The 13,964-nt window shown below is 45.0% G+C and overlaps 1 protein-coding gene across 3 annotated transcripts in view; it reads left to right on the plus strand.

Moving 5' to 3' along the window:
* Window positions 1-13,964, plus strand: part of ZFYVE26 (zinc finger FYVE-type containing 26) — a 710,441-nt gene that overhangs the window by 22,364 nt on the left and 674,113 nt on the right. The gene's annotated exons all lie outside the window — the stretch shown is intronic.

Below are 13,964 nucleotides of genomic sequence, written 5' to 3' on the forward strand. Positions count from 1 at the left end.
GGAAGAAAACATAAAGATCTCTGAGAGAGCGACCAAGAAAGGAGGCGGACCAAGATGGTGGAGCACTGAGAGGGGTTGAAGGAGAGAGGGCGGCTACCGCGACACTGACACTAGCACCAGACGCGCCCGGAATCCTCAGAATGCTGAAAACAAGAGCGGAGGTAAGGGCAAAGGCGGCAGAGATCGCGGAATGCAACATCCCCCGCAGGCAAGCATTGAAAGCTCCGATACAGGAGAAAGTGAAACCGAATCTTATCAGCCTAGGACGGCCATCTTAACAGCTGAACTACAACAAAGGCAGCGGCGTCAGGAAGCGAGGCAAACAAAGCGCGCAGGCTCGCAGGGCCAAGCCCCCCCACGTGGGAGCATCGGCAATCGGCAATCATCAGACCCAGACCCCAAAAGAACTCAAACAACTTAAAGACTAACAGCCACACACCGTAGTTCAAAGAGCTAAAGGCGGCGGCCATCTTAAGGAGGGCGTACGGCTGCACGTACCGACAAGGGGTGAGAAGGACAGAAAGAAAAGAAAGGAAAGCAAAGCAAACAGGGAGCAGTTTTTGCGGTTTTGCCGAACTAAGTTCTCAGTGGCTAACACCGGCCGAAGGACGCACAAAACCCCGGCACCCAATATCAACCGGACAAATACGGCGGCAATCTTAAGTGGGGCAAACAAACGCTGGGGCAAAAGGGCGGCGGCCATCTCAACTGGGGCATAAGGCAGGCGCATGAACGAGGGTAACACGTAGTTCGCCGGCAAGCTAAAGGTCACAAGCGAGCACCAGGCCAGTAGCCTGGCGGCAGCAACACAGGGGCAATAGGAGCGGCGCAATAAGGAACAGGTGGAGGTGAACAAGCGCCAAGAGACAAGCAACAAAGAAACAAGTCACTAACGAGCGCGGTGCAAGGCACCGACAAACACCTGGAAGCGGCGTATACACAGCCGATCCAAAGACGCACAAGCAGGTCGCCAGACACATCAGCCACACTGCCACCAAACACAGCCGCAGAAGCCCTGGCGTCCGGAAAAACAAGAACAAGAACAAGGACAGTGAGGTGGCCCAGCAGGTTCACCTTTGGGGGCACCACAAAAGACAAAGATATAAGCACTACAAACAACAGCCCACAACAAGGAGTCCAGCAGGTAGACCAGCAAAAGAAGGACAGGCTGTCCATCTACCTGGAAAGAAGAGGTTTTGATAGGATGTCCGGCAGAGAAGACAAAGTGGTCAGCGACAACAAAAAAATAAGGAAAGACCTGGTCGACTCGCCAATCAAAATGAAAAACAACCACAACACCGATGCAGCAATGGACATGCTCGTCAAAAAGATAACGGAAGCCAATGACCTGGCCAAGGCCACCAACACCTCTATGGACAACGTCCAGCTAGAGCTCACTGCAATACGTACAGACCAGAACAGGATCGCCAGCAGAGTAGGAGAGGCGGAGAGAAGAATAAGCGACATAGAAGACAAAGCAGTCACCACAGACAGAGACGTACGCTATATCTCCAAGATATCGAGTGACATGCAGAGAATGCTCGCGGAACAGGAAGACAGAAACAGAAAGGGGAACATCAGGATCCTGGGGGTGCCAGAAGATGAGGAAGAGGCGGCAGGGTCATGCGCAGCATTACTTGAAACCCTAATCCCCAAACTGACAGGCCTCCATTTCGAAAGAGCCTTCGAGATAGATAAAGCATATAGGGTACCGGCCATGAAGCAACAGCACATGAAGGGACCAAGAACAATCATCTGCAAGCCCCTGAGAGCAAATCACACCGACGCCATTTTCGCTTTTGCGCGGAAAGGCCAAACACTCAAATGGAATGGCCAAAAAATAATTATCACCCAAGACTTCTCGAAGAGTATGGTAGAAACCAGGAAAGGTTTCCTGGTGCTGAGAGACACACTGAAGAAGTCCAGGATCACGTGTAGCTTTGCAGGGCCAGCGAAAATGAAGATAACTGATAGAAGAGGCACGCGCACTTTCGATGACCCGGCAGAGCTTCGCAGATATCTCCAGGAACCGGAGCCGGAGGAGATGGAACAAAACAGCCCAGGAACTGCAAAAAGAAGGGCATCATCGGATGGCTCAGAAACCGGGGAAAATGCAGAAGCAGGTGGTCGATGAGAGACTCAGACACTAGCCCGAATACCCGAACAACGGCTACCTCAATACGGCTACCTCAGTATGCCAAGCACAGAGGTGCTACAGACAATCACAAAACTGACACTTACCTCATGACCTTCAAAATTAACAACCCATCTACCTCAACGAATGATGTACTCTGAACTACCTTATTATCGTTTTGTCTCTGTACTAAAGACTACTACACACAGTATTATGCAACTCTCAGGAAGTGATCACTGACGGGCAGGCCCCAGTGATCTGCAAAGAATATCCTTTTAGCGAATGCACAGCACGAAAGGGGGCGGGGGGACTTTATATACTCGGGTGGGCGGGGGGCAGAGAACCGTTGCTGTCGCACATTTACAGTACGTTGACAGGGAGGAGGGAGGAGGGAGGGGGATGGGGGGGGGAGAGGGCCAGGGGGAGGCCATGAAGCACAGACAATCACATCCTGGTGGAGTTACTTATTCTCTTTTTCCTTCTTTTTTCTGTCCCGGCACACATCCCCAGTCCTAGTCACACCCCGGGGGGGGGCTCAAATAGTCGTGGTGGGAGGCAGTACCTGTGGTCCCACAACTGGAGCAAGGCACCAACCTAGGCACCAGCTCAGGAAGCAGCGATATAACCACTGTACCATGACCATACCCGACACTCGGGGCCCAGCACGGATAGTCGCAGACATCAAGATTGTATCCCTGAATGTCAAAGGCCTCAACCACCCCGTCAAGCGACGGAAGACATTAGAAAACTTAAATAAGTTAAAAGCAGACATATATGTCCTCCAAGAGACCAGAGTCTCCATAGAGGACGCAAACAGGCTCAAGGCAAACTGGATAAGGGAGGTAGTTTGCTCACCAGCCGTGAATAAGAGGGGGGAGTGATCACTATTATTAGCAAGAAAGCAAAGTTCAGGGTCCATGACCACCAAGCTGACACAAACGGCAGAGGACTACTCACATGCATCAAAAGGGGGGAGGAGACCATGCACATAGCAAGCATATATGGGCCGAACGCAACAGACAAAAAATTCTGGGAAGAGGTAGAAAGCGAGCTCGGCAACATCCCACTGAGGGAACTGCTAATCACAGCTGGAGATATGAACCAAGCGATGGACAACGCCACAGACAGACACCCACACAGACCAAGCCATGCCACGCAAGAACAGAACACACTCAAAAACCTATGCACTAAACTAGCACTATCAGACCCGTGGAGACTACAACACCCCAGCGCCAGAGAATACACATTCTATTCGAACCCACACAACTCCTACAGCAGAATAGATTATATACTCATGTCTGACACACACACACCTGACGGACACAACTGAAATAGGCCCCATAACAATTTCAGATAATGCTCACATCTCCCTCGCCATAAGCGGGAAACACAATGAAACACCAAGCCGGAGATGGCGCCTCAACAGCGACATACTAGAAAACCCCACAAACGTCACCGAAATAGAAGAGGCAATCAGAGAATACCTTACATTTAATGACACAAAAGACACCGAAGTCACGACATTGTGGGAAGCACTCAAAGCCAGAATAAGAGGGAAACTCCTGAGCATCAAGGCAAGGATGAAAAGTGGCAGGAGCAAGAAAATCAGAGAACTGGAGGGCCAGATAAAAGAACTAGAAAGGAACCACACTGCTAATCTGTCAGACAGGAACACACTAACGACACTCACAAAGAAGAAGTACGAACTGAACAGGATACTAAGTGAGAGGGCCTCCACATGGATTAACAAATACAAATCCATAAACTTATGCTCAGCAAACAAAGCAGGAAGGGCGCTAGCAGGGTACCTAAAAGCCAAACAAAGGCAGCACTCAGTCGCAGCAATTACTGACAAAAACAACAAAACGCGCATGGTGAACAAGCAAATTCTTGAAACGTTCAGAGATTTCTATGAGGAACTGTACACAGCCGAAACATCGCTAGGTGCGGACGGGGGGGGGGGGGGGGGGGGGGGTTAAGGGGGAGGGCAAGCTTGCTAGATAAACTAGACCTGCCCAAACTCGGCAACGAACAGAGAGAGGCGCTAGAGCAAAACATAACCAGAACAGAAGTAGGTATGGCAATAGACTCGCTGAAAGCAAACAAAGCCCCAGGGCCAGACGGTTTCACAGCAACATTCTATAAACAGTTCCAACCACTGCTAAAAGATACAATGGTCAGAGTCTTCCAGACATGCGCGGAAAGGGGCAGCATGACCAACTCAATGGCGGAGGCAAACATTATTGTCATCCCAAAAGAGGGGAAGGACCCTCAGTTCCCGCAAAACTACCGGCCAATCTCATTAATAAACGTTGACTGTAAAATCTACGCCAAAGTAATGGCCGCAAGGCTAAACTTATATCTTCCCCTTCTCATACACAAAACGCAAGTGGGCTACCTAAAAAACAGACTCTCACAAGACAACACCAGACTACTCTGTCACTTAATAAACCGCACCGCAAATAGCATGGAGAAGGCTGTTTTGATTGCGCTTGACGCAGAAAAGGCCTTCGATATCTTCTCATGGCCATTCCTAGACCAATGTATGCGCAAGTTCAGGCTAGGGGAGAAATATAGAGGCATGATCATGTCTCTATACAAAAACCCCTGTGCACGAGTGGTGGTCAATGCATCCACGTCAGAAACATTCACCCTAGTAAGAGGGACAAGGCAGGGATGTCCACTGTCACCGGGACAATTCCTACTAGCACTAGAGCCGCTCCTCCACATGATTAGGATTAACCCGCGTATAACTGGAGTGCAAGTAGAGGGACAAGCCTTCAAACTGGCGGCGTACGCGGACGACATCCTGATCACCACCAGTAACCCAGAAGAGTCAATAGAAGCCCTGGTACAAACAATCGAGGAGTACGCACATGTCTCGGGATATAAACTCAACGGGGACAAATCCGAATGCAAACCGATGAACTGCCACACCACTAGGACACTCCTAGGGACGCCCAGACTGGCGTGGCAAACAAAACCCCTGAAATATCTAGACCTCCTCTTCGGGAGGGACCTTAGGTCCACCTTAGACCACAACGAGGAGGCAATTCTGAAAAAGATCAGGACCAAGCTAGAGACATAGGGCCCCAAATTCATTAGCTGGTGGGCAGAATCGAGACAATCAAGATGATGGTCACACCAATACTAAACTACTTGCTGAGCATGTTGCCACTCACCCTAACCACAGATTTCCACAAACATATAGATAAAGCAATCAACACGTTCCTATGGGGGGGAAAAAGCCAAGAATCAGCTTAGCAAAGCTCAGACTAAAAAAAGAACAAGGAGGACTGAACCTCACGAACTACAAGGCCTTCCAAATGGCATGCCTTGCCAAACAGGGAATACACTGGATTGCCCCTACACCAGAGTACGTGCCGGTCTGGCTAGACCTGGAAAGGGGCATCCTGGGGGGGTCTGACCCGATCATGGCATTAACGGCCAACAGGCACCCAGAAGTTAAAATTGCGATACTCCGGAACACAAAAACGGCGCTACTGAGATTAGACAGAGAACTAGAAGTCAGCATCAGAGGTTCCAAATGGGAGTCAATATGGCACAACCCCAAAGTAACATACAAAGGGAAGACTCTAGACAACAAAGAGTGGTACAGCAGAGGCATCACAGTGCCGGCACAACTAGAGCCAGGAAGCAACCCACTCACTTACAAAGCACTGCAGCAGATGCACAAACTACCAAACAAGGAATTCTATGAATTCCTAAGAAAAGTCAACGGCACTTGTGATAGTACCAACCTAATTTACATGCTTAAGTGCCCATGTGGACTTCCATACGTGGGCAAAACTTCGAGGAAAATTAAGACCAGGTTAACGGAACACCGAAGTAACATTAGACTTAAATCCACCAAATCTACTGTGGCCACACATTTCAATGACCATCAACATAACCCAAGTCAATTGAAGTTTTGTATTTTAGAGATGGTACCGCAACTTCCAGGAAGAGATAATGACCAACATTTACTAAGGCGCGAACTTTACTGGATTAATAGATTATCTTCGACAGCGCCGAGAGGACTCAATGAACGTTTAGAATACAGCTGTTACCTTTAGCTCAATACAATTAACACAGTGTATAGAGAATAACTATTATCAGTTTTAAAATGTTTTAGGTATAACACAGGATAATAATGTGGAGATTTACATGAAATGAACAATGTAAAAAATTGTTTTTGCTTTATATTACTGATTTTGTCAAACACATTAGATTGAAGTTTACTTTCTAAAAAATGTAGATAAATGTGTATTTAAGCGAATGCTTTTACATGCCACCACATCCTCATCTCGTTTACCAAGCTCCGTATACACTAGCTATACGTACTGATCATCTATCGCCTTGATATCACACCCACGACAACGGAACACATAGGTATTCACTCTTTTTTACTTTATTATCACCGTGAATAGTTTTCAACACATGAGGTTTTTCGACTTTTCGGTTGTTTACACACGTGTTGCCGCCGTAGCCTATCACACTCGTCCTAACATCTAAGGACACGTTCTGCGTGAGCTGAACCAATCAGCACAGAGCATATAGATTCAGAGTCTTCGAACTTTTGTTCGACAATCGAACGCTACCTACCGGCCGAATTCTCTCATCTCTACGACGGGCACAAACCACCCGGTAAGCTTCCAAGTCACAGCATATACCGTGAATGACTTTTTCCGTTTTATGCGGAGAACGGCATTTTGATCGTATTATCACTTTTTTCAGATTCACGCTATCTACTAAGAACGACGGGGCATTTTTTGTCCCTATACAGGTCAGATTTAAACGCAGATTTTATGCACTTTTTGAGCACGCGTTCGTTTTAAAATTCCGCTCACCACACATCTTTCCACCTTTACTTTTGTGGCATGCAAATTACATCACTACTCCAGCATTTTTAATACACTTACCGCGTCTACACCAGTGCAATCACAGAAAATTAGTGATACTAACAAACACTGAGAATTCTCTTCCCTTGCATGTGTACTAAGGTAAAATGTAAAGGACATGTTGATGAACTTGCTTTGTGATACTGTATTCATATCATTTTGTACATAGGGCCCCCGAAGAAGGGCTATGCCCGAAATGCATTGGGCCAACGAATTGAAATGCTAACACATGAGATGAATCATGTCAAGATAAAATGAACTACGTGTTAAAAGAAAATTAAAAGACATTATGAACCTATTATCAAACTTGTGAACATTGTTTTGAAAAAGTTGCTTTAGAGTGCTCTGGGGAGACACTTTTTTTGAGGAAAGAGTGCATCATTCTCAGTATTCTCCAACCCTTGTACAGAGGGTTCCACCCCACGGGCACCACCCACTTGCTAAGAACTTTGAAGAAAAACGGAGTGCGTATCCCAACCCCCGAGTTTGGATTTGACGTAAGAATCAAAGCAGCCATCACCAAAGCAAACCTCTCGAAACACAAACCCACCATCATACAGTACTCACAGAACTTAAACAAGACAGGCCACCAAATAGCGCAGATTTACAAACTAATCACACCACGCACCACCTCTCTAAACAACAAAACTATAGCTTTCTGGGAAGAGAAAATACAGAGACCACTAAAAGAAGATGAGAGGGCTAGACTATGGACATCGGCGTCCAAAAACAAAGTAACCCCACAACTAGCACAAACAAAATACTGGATATTACACAGGCTACACTGGACACCAGCGAAGCTAGAAACAGTGGGGGCGAGCGAAAGCGGCACCTGCTGGAATTGCCATAAAGCAAGGGGAGACCTGGCTCACATGCTGTACGACTGTACGAAAGTCAAAACATTCTGGAACAAAGTCTACAACCTCATAGACACGATCACAGGCTGCCAGATACAACGTGGCCTAGAGGGTATAGCCACAGCCTTCCTAGCACCCCAGCTTGAATCCAAAGAAAAATGCGAACTAGTCGATGTCCTGCTCACGGCAGCCGTTAAAACAATCCTGGGGAACTGGAAAAACACGAGCAAAGCCACCTTCAAACGCTGGTTCAACTGGGTAACATTCCTACGGGGGCAGACAACATCACCGCTAAACACCAGGCGGCGAACCATACTGCCAGGGAAGACATGTGGGAAGCCCTTGACGCCCACCTGAGGCAGTAAGCACACCCCCCTCCTCCCCCCTCCTCTTCTTCTCTCTTCTTTTCTTCTCTCTCGGACTTCACTAAGCCAACAGTACACAACTGCGAGACCTATTGCATGGCAAATGCTTGTGTTGATTTATAATTAATCTAGTGTTGCTCTTGTGTTTAGAGCCTGCTTTCAACCAGATGAGAGCACAGGCCACGTTCCAGCTTTACTAGTTCCTTTTGCTTGTCAGTGCTGTTGTAAATTCCTTTTGAAGTGTTCTTTGTTTATGTGACTGCTGGTATTTCACAGCATTGCAAATAGGCCCATTTGAAACTGATTTCTATGAAGTTATTCTATTTTTAATATGCATCCATCCAGTACACTAACTGAAAGCTTCAATAGTATACATGTGAATGCATAAGCAGACAATTCTTCAGAACACATTTATTTTGTACTCCATTTCACCAATTGTTCCTTAATAAACTTTCTCGGGAAGAAAGTCACCCTTTATCATGTTTAATTTGTAACACCTTTCTTTCTTTCTTTTTCTTTGTTTCTTTCTTTTCTTTGTTCCTTTTCTTTCTTTCTTTCTCTTTCTTTTTCTCTTTCTTTCTCCCTTTTTTCTTTCTTTATTTTTCTCTCTTTGTTTCTTTTCTTTCTCTTTCTTTCTCTTTCTTTCTCATTCCTTCTTTCTTTCTTTCCTCTGTCTGTCTTTCCTTCTTTCACTCTTTCTTTTTCTCTTTCTTTTTCTCTTTCTTTCTTTCTTTCTTTCTTTTTCTCTTTCTTCCCTTTTCTCTTTCTTTCTTTTCCCTCTTTCTTTTTTTCCTCTTTCTTTCTTTTTTCCTCTTTCTTTTTCTCTCTTTCTTTCTTTCTTTTTCCTCCTTTCTTTATTTCTTTCTTTTCCTCTTTCTTTCTTTTTCTTTCTTTCTTTCTTTCTCTTTTTTCTCTTTTTTCTTTCTTTCTCTTTTTTCTTCGTAGTTCTATCCTTTCTTTTTTCTTCTTTCTATCCTTTTCTTGCTTTTCTTTTCCTATTCATTCTTGCTTCCTGTTCTTTTTCTCTTCTTTCATTCTTTCTTTACTTCTTTCTTGCATCTTCCCTTCTTTCTCTGTCCTTCCTTTCTTTTGTAATATGGTTTTATTAACATTTTAACAGTACACAATGCCACCTCAGAAAAAACTTTACAGGACCTGCACGACAAGTCATACAAAATGTGCAACTGTAACTGTCATCGGGCCCAACCTAGGCATATGAATTTTGTTCAAAAGAGGAAATAACATGGAATCCCCCCCCCATTCCCCTCCTATGCACTGCTCTTTCTATTGCCCAGCGTCCAAGGGATACAAGCCATACAGAGGGCTGCAGGAGGGCACCTGCGCAGTGTGTTCTTGAGCCTCAACCCCAAGTGTGTGACCTCTTAGTGGGTTCGTGGTTCTCAACCTCCCATCGCCGTAGTGACTACGCTAGTGTGGTACTTCCATCCCCAGTGACCACCCTGTTGTGGGGGCAGAGCAATCACTCTCAACAAGGTCAATTATCTTGGCTTCCCCTGCTAGAAAGTCATCCTGCAGTTTATTGTCACACCTCGCTTTCTTCATATGTCCCTTTCCCTATACCACCCATTTGGTCATGTCTCACAAACCCACAGCCGTTGGAAGGTTAAGCCATCTAATAGCTATTCGGCTCTTTGCCAGCATCAATCCAAGCATCAAAAACTTCCTGCTAAGTTTCCTCTTTTTTTTTTAATTGTGACAAAACTCAACAGGCATTGTCTGACCCCGTAGCAGTATGCAGATGTTCTAGGTTAGTGTCCCAAAAACGAATGATCTGGGGGCAGTCCCACATGACGTCTACAACGTGGTCACCCAGCATCTATATTAATATAAATTGTGTATAGATGTTTGGGCGAGAGGTACGTGATATGTACTATATTGTACTGAGCAAGTTTGAAATGTGCATTGTCTGAGACATCTCACACTTCCTGGTGTATTTTTGTCCACTCCTTAGTCGTGATATGGAACTAGGTAGGTCTGTGCCACGTGTCCTCCAAGGGGAGATTTGGGTCTATCAGCTCACAGAGCACGGTTGATATGGGAGATGAGATGTCTACCATCCGCCATAGTCAGCAGTGTAACCAGCGTCTGTGTAGCACTGGGAGCATCTGAAAAACCAGTCCAAATCTCCTGGGCTGTTGCTGCAATTTTAGCATATTGGAGAAACTGACCCTGTCCCAAATTAAAGGATTCTGCTGCCTCTTGCAGATTGATGAATCAGCCTAAGGGGTAGAGGTCACCCAGTGTGGTGCAGTTAGGTTCCTCATCTAACCAGTTCACAGCATGTTGTAGGTGGTACACTAGGTAGTAGAGCTCGAGGTCTGGCACCTCCATTCCCCTTTTATCCCATTCCAACTTCAGTGTGGCCAGTCCAACCCAACACCACCTCATTCCAACTTCAGTGTGGCCAGTCCAATCCTACACCACCTCCCAGCCTACAGTAGTTCCACCAGGAGTTTGTCTACTTCCTGGAAAACGCTTCGGGGATCTTAAATATTGTTCCATACAGGACATAAAAGCACTGCAGCAGCACGACCATTTTGATTAAGGCCATGTTCCCCATCAAGGAGAACTCAAGAGTTTCAAAAAATATTAGACGGTTTAAGATTGTACAGCACATGTGCCATATTTAGTGCATGGCACTGCTGCACTCCCATGTGCTATGTACATGCCGATATAGCGTGCTTTGTCCACGCTTTGGGGGATCCCTGCCTCAGGGAGTCGGGCGGCCTCAAGTCCCCTCAGCCATCCCAATGGAAACCATACAGACTTAAGATGGTTAACTTGGAGGCCTGAGATTTCTCTTAACTCCTTCATCACATTAAGGAGGATTAGGGCCGAAAGATGTCAGGCTGGCGCAAGTATATCATAGCATCAAATGCATACAGGGACACTACATGAGTTGTTTGTCCCATTGATATTTCCCATCTACGGAGCACCTGACATATTATGCATGCCACCAGCTCCATTGCTAAGGCAAACAATTTGGAAGATAGGGGACAGCCCTGCCTGGTCCCTCTCTGCAATCTGCTCACGTCTGATACTAGGCGACCAGTGCCCTCCCTGGCTTTTGGCTGAGTGTAAAGAGATTTCACACACGCTATATATTTGGCACACGGACCCATCTTTTCCAGGACTAGCCATATATACTACCAGCTGACTGAGTCGAATGCCTTCTCTATATTAAGGAAGACAAGAGCATATTAGTCTTCTTCTAGACAGGGGGCATGGAGGATGTGTGCAAGGCGATGGAGTTTGCACAGAGTATTCCGGCAGAGAATAAATCCGGACTGGTCGGGATAAACCAGTTTCAGTAGGTGACGGAGTAAACTTTTCACCAAAATGTGTCCCAGTAGTTTCTGGAAATAATAGGTCAATCCAAGGTGCACTCCTATTTTTTCGCCAATGTGTATACTTCTAGACCAGTGGTGCTACACTGCTACGTGTGCTGTCAACACACGTCCGTTATATACATTAATAATATAACAAGTCAATCGACTCGAATGCAGTGTGCACTGTTCACAAAATATTAATTGATCATTTATATGAACCACAATATTCAAAATACTTTCTCATACATCACTCTTTTAATCTCTGTTTTTGATCTTTGTTTTTATCTTTGCATACCTTTTGAATGCATAATATACCATCTATAAAATTCATTCACAAGCATGAATTTTCATCAGGTTGTTTTTACATTACAATTATTCAGTGTATTTTTTCTCAATATAGCAAATAATCATCCAGGTTATTTCATTTCATGCCCATTGCATTTCGGGACAATTAAGTCCCTTCTTCAGGGGACTTCCTAAAACAAACAAAGTACATCGAAACTAAACATGCCCCTAATTATCTCCATGTCACAAGGGAACCACGTGCTTACCTCATTCTAATTGGGAGACTGACTCGGCCGTACGTTGGATCGTAATCCTAAAAATCTGAACTCTATGCTGCGAACAACCAAAGTACTTATCAGCATCACTATTCAACTTAGAGCTGTGCAATACTGTATGTAAATATACGAAACTAAAAGCTCACAGTTAAAAATGTTTTATAACATGGTCTCTGTCATGTATGCTCCGTGTTCACCCAATCACAACCTCCTGAAAAAGCAACAAATGCAACTGCCATCTTAGTCCGCCTAAAGATGGCGGTCACATTTTCTTTAGCTGGTAACAGGACTAGGTGAGTTAACCTCATGACATGTGGGTGGTCTGTGGAGTATGATAATGTATTTCGATTTGTAGAGTCCTGGTGTGTACCTGAAATAATTAGCAATAATGCTTTTCTTGAAAGATGAAGTATTTATTCCATAATACTCCACTCACTGCACGGAGCGGCCTCTTACACCGGTGATCGAACGGCAACTGATGCCATTCAAACCTCAGCCAGCGACCACTCCTTGCGCGAGCCACATTCAAAGGATTACAACAATGTGCTTCCAATGCATCTTGCGCTACCAGCGAGATGCATTAAAACATCATTACCAATATATCAACACCTTCTCCCCAACAAAAATGAAACATAAAAAAGTCATGTTACAAAAGCAAAGTATAAACTAAATCAAACATTTACTAAACAAACAAAATGATCTGGAATAAAACTCTGGACAGAGATGTCTTAATATCTAATGAAATCTGCAAACCTTTTTGGTGTCTTAATGACACGCCCCCTGGATGAGCTAATAATGCACGTGTCTGTGTCAACCTAGGGTGTAGTGTTAGTGTTAACCTGAGATGGAGACGTTTCATCAGGTGGGGCCGAACGAACCAACCCCCAATCCTGCCCCCAATCAAGATCGTCCTCAATCCTTTTTCTTCTATGATGCATTATCTCAGCTTGTTCAGGGGATACTTTAACAAGTTTTGTTTTTTCACCACCCCTTATTTCCCACAAAAGCAGCTCCTTTACTGACCTTGCACACCTGTTCAGGCATCAGAAATTTTGACTCAACTTTCCTAACTTTTACTGGTTTCTTAATAAGAAGCCAGTGCCCAACCAACACGTCCTCACCATTCAAACAACATTTCCTGACAAAATTCTTCTTCATAAGGATCTGTATTGAGACCACCCTGCCAGACACATCCTTCAAGTTAACTTGATCATCACCAGACATCTCCCTCAACCACATTGGTAAAAGAAGAGTATATGTTTCCCTGCACCTCAACAAAGTAAACGGAGATATTCCGGGAGTACAATGGGGAGAGGAATTGTAATTCCAATTTTTATTTCGATAAACTCACTCACATCCAACCCAGATGCCAATGCTGTCTGAATCCCCTCTTTCACAACCTTATTTCCTCTCTCACGATTTTAAATATTTTGAGATGCAGTGACCTCCTACAAGAGTTATCTGTAGAAGTTAAGTTCATCTCTTCTTCTTAAAGCATTGTAGCGTTGAGAGAAAATATGGTGCAGGAAGTGTCACATGAACATTACAACAGCTTGCTGCCTCCATAAAACTAAATCGTTTTTGATTTCCACCCGTTTTTCTTCTGCTTAGTATGGCTCGAGGTGACCAGTTTTACCTGCTGCTGATAGTACAAGTAGCCATACCTCTGAAAATGTTTTGTTGCCTTGTGCATTTTACTTTTTGTAGAGGCTGAACATCTGGGTATTTAACAACCACTATCATCGTGTTATTAACATCAGTGCTGAATTTCTGGTTTAACATTTTGATGAAGAATAA

This window comes from Lissotriton vulgaris, chromosome 9, assembly GCF_964263255.1.
Source record: "Lissotriton vulgaris chromosome 9, aLisVul1.2, whole genome shotgun sequence".
NCBI lineage: Eukaryota > Metazoa > Chordata > Amphibia > Caudata > Salamandridae > Lissotriton > Lissotriton vulgaris.